Source organism: Balaenoptera ricei, chromosome 14, assembly GCF_028023285.1.
Source record: "Balaenoptera ricei isolate mBalRic1 chromosome 14, mBalRic1.hap2, whole genome shotgun sequence".
Classification (NCBI taxonomy): Eukaryota; Metazoa; Chordata; class Mammalia; order Artiodactyla; family Balaenopteridae; genus Balaenoptera; species Balaenoptera ricei.
The window spans coordinates 80,348,351-80,352,036 of record NC_082652.1 but is presented as its reverse complement, the minus strand read 5'-3'; positions in this window follow the sequence as shown (position 1 = coordinate 80,352,036).

Below are 3,686 nucleotides of genomic sequence, written 5' to 3'. Positions count from 1 at the left end.
ATTGTGATAAACTATACATAAAATTTACCATTTCGACCATTTTAAGTGTAAATTCTGTGGCATTAGGTATATTTACAATGTTTTGTAACCATCACCAGTAACTAGTTCTAGAACTTTTTCATCATACCATACATTAACTCTGTATCCACTAAGCAATAGCTCTCCATTGTCAGGCCCACTCTGTCCCTGGTAACTACCGTTCTACTTTCTGTCTCTATGATCTTGACTATTCCAGGTACACCATATCAAGTGTAATCATAGGAAATTTAATCCCTCTCTGCCTAACTTATTTTATTTAGCACATTTTCAAGGTTTATCCATGTTGTAGCATGCATCAGAACTTCATTTCTTTTTATGGATAAATAATATTCCATTGTGCATATACACCACATTTTGTTTATCTGTTGAGGGACACATTATTTACAAGAGCCAAAAGATCCATTCTTTGGCTCTTGTAAATGCTGTTATGAATGTTGGTGCACAGATATCTGAGTCCCTGCTTTCAATTCTTTTAAGTATATACTTAGGATTAGAATTGCTGGATCATATGGTGATTCTATGTTTAAACTTTTGTGGAACCAGCCTCTTATTTTTAAAAGTAAGGAAGCTAAGGATGAAAAAGGACCAATTGTTTTTCAAGATCATACTTACTAAGAATGTTTGATTACTATACATTTTAAAAATATACTTTTTCCTATCTTAAAATGTTTCTTATGGCCTTTTAGAGGGCAGGAGGCTTAATTCATGTTTGGATTTCCAGCGATTAGCAGTGCCTGGTGCATGATCAACTTTCGGAAAATATATTAGGTTTTACACATCAACATTTTGAAATGGGACTCTTTCAAAGACTCAGAGCAAAATGAGATAAGTACCCTCATGTTCCTAAGTGGGGTGCTAGACCACTTAACACTGGACTTGCAAATGAGGTTTCTATAAGCCTATCTTGTGACCTTAAGCAGAGAAAAAGATTGAGGTCGAAGATGCCAAGAGAATTTCCTTGATGTGCTTGTTGACATGCTTTGGCATTTTTCCCTTCACCAACGTGGCACTACTGGGAGAAGACTGAGCTTCTGCTGGTGGCAAGGCAGGGGTACACTGTAGGCTAAATATAGGTCACAGAGAAATGGCATCCTGCCAGGTGCACTTTTGGACGCAGAAGCTGATCAGAATGTCGTAAGAAGACAGCTGGAGGAGAGACTTCACATTTTCAGTCAAGAGAGCTGCAAATGGATGTTCCTAGTAGGAGCCCCATGAGAGGGTCAACAAAGGAATTGCCCACAGAACACGTGAGTAGATCTTGACAGTAGCTGCCAAGTAAGTTCTTTCCAGTCTTTCCCCACCCCCGCCCCCCAGTATCTGGCCCCTGAATCCCACCTTCAAGCTACAGTCCTGAAGGATTCAGCCATCTAGGCTGCCCAACTAGGGGAGAAGAAGGGAAAGGCAGAGAAACCAGTAAGTAGTCAACCCTGCCACCGCTTCCCCCTGCAGACTCCCAGCCAGAAACAAAGCTCATCTGCAAAGGCGGTAACTTTTAATCAAGTTTGTAGTTTTATTTGTTAAACTGAAGAGAGAATTTTAGTTACTGAATGGAGGCTGTCCTTGGTTCTAAAAGTGACCGGAGAACTTTTTCTTATCAAAGGGTGCCTGACAAAGACATGGGATCTAGCCAAGAGTTCATCCAAGAGAGTGCGGGCAGAAAGAGCTCAAACAGACAGTGAGGAAGAAGAATAGAGCTGTTTTCTGCTTCCATCTTATTGAGTTTCTCCTTCTCAAAGCTAAATTTAAAGTGTGTTAAAATAGATTTTTGTTTTGAGAAAATTATCCATCATAAGCTTATCCAGGCTAACCAAAATGTTAAATTTATTTGCTTCTGATTATAACTTAATTGACTGGATGTGGTAACACTGCATATTTTATTGAAGTAAGAATACTTTCGACTCTCGAATTCAGTACATATTTTAGTAATATGCCTTCACGTGCCTTGTGGGAAATTATTTCTCCTCCATCGAATATAGTTTGGCGAGACTGTTACTCAAGTTGTCCAGTCTTCCCCAAGTCGAGGGATGGGATGGTGGCCCAAGCCACCCTGGAGTTTAAATTTTGAGCAGAATGAAAAAAAGACATTGTTAACAGCGGTAGCACTCTGATAATACTGTAAATAGTGATCTAAACTCTCTGACCCACCATCCCCACCAGATCCAAATTTCTAGACTTGGTTCTCTAGTATCTGAGCCACCAGATATCCTGCCAATACATGGCCAGAGTCATAATTTCTATTACTTATAACCAAAGGAACCTAATTTGTACTTATTAGAGGTTGGTATACATTTATTTATGTCAGTGATTAATACATACAAAAAACAAAATAAGTTTTCATTTAATATTTGCAGTTTGCCTTTCAAAATGGAACATGAATGGGGGTGAGTACTATAGATGGTAAGTGGGATTGGGGCAGACACTGGAGAAACAGTGATTAATAAGACAGATATGTCCCTGGTCACATGAGGCTTGTAGTGTATTGGAGCATGCACGGTCATAAATAGCCCTTGTTTCATTGCATGTTAATTGACTACGATGGGGAAACAAACACGCTATAAGAACACATAAGAAGGGAGGGATTTCTGGAGCTGAGGGGACCTGTAAGATAAGAAGTAGGAGTCATTTAGCAAGTGAAAAGGGAGTGATGACAGGAGTTAGGATGGGCAGGACATAGTTTTCCAGGTAGAGAGAAAGAAGTTCAAAGTCTGGTAGACCACAAAGTGCCTGGTACCTTCCTTCAGGTCTAAAGGAAGGAAGATCTCTATGGCTTGGTTGTGGAAACTAAAAGCCAAGAGACTGACTGTTGACATTGACTGAGAGGATGGTAGATGGAAGATGCCTTAACCTCAGAGAATGAGTCTCTCTTTTGTGCAGGGAAATTTATAATCCCAGGCTAGCTGGTGAGAATAAGGAAATATTCTTTCGTGAGGTGGGTTGGAGGGAACACTTCAAAGAGCTGTAGTCATTGCCTTTTTAACCTACACTTAAAAATTGTTCTGCCAGACAGTGGTTAAGAATCCGTCTGCCAATTCAGGGGACACAGGTTCGAGCCCTGGTCTGGGAAGATCCCACATGCCACAGAGCAACTAAGCCCGTGCGCCACAATTACTGAGCCTGCGTTCTAGAGCTCGTGTGCCACAACTACTGAAGCCTATGCACCTAGAGCCTGAGAAACCCACGCACTGCAATGAAGAGTAACCCCTGCTGCAACCAGAGAAAGCCCTCACGCAGCAACGAAGACCCAACTCAGCCAAAAATTAAAAAAAAAAAAAAAAAAAAGTTCTGCCAGGCATAGTACAACCAGAAGCAGAAACTGCAATTATCCCTGAATAATAGATCCAGCCATTTTGTTTTAATTCAATAAGTTTGGTTACGAGCAGGATAGTAATCTAGGTTTGAGGAGATGATGAGGCATGCACTCGGTTCTACAGATAGAAAATGGCAGATCTGGGATCCCATGATACCGTCTGGTGAGTCTACTCACTGACTTGCCCAATGGGGGAGAAAAGAATGCATAAAAGGAACGAACAAATGACATCATGATTCCCAAATTTCTTGCTTCCATAGATCCCTTCGGAAACCCAAGAGCTGAAAAACTCAAGGTGGGAACCACTGAAGAATGTGTGTCTTATAAATATTGATTTATT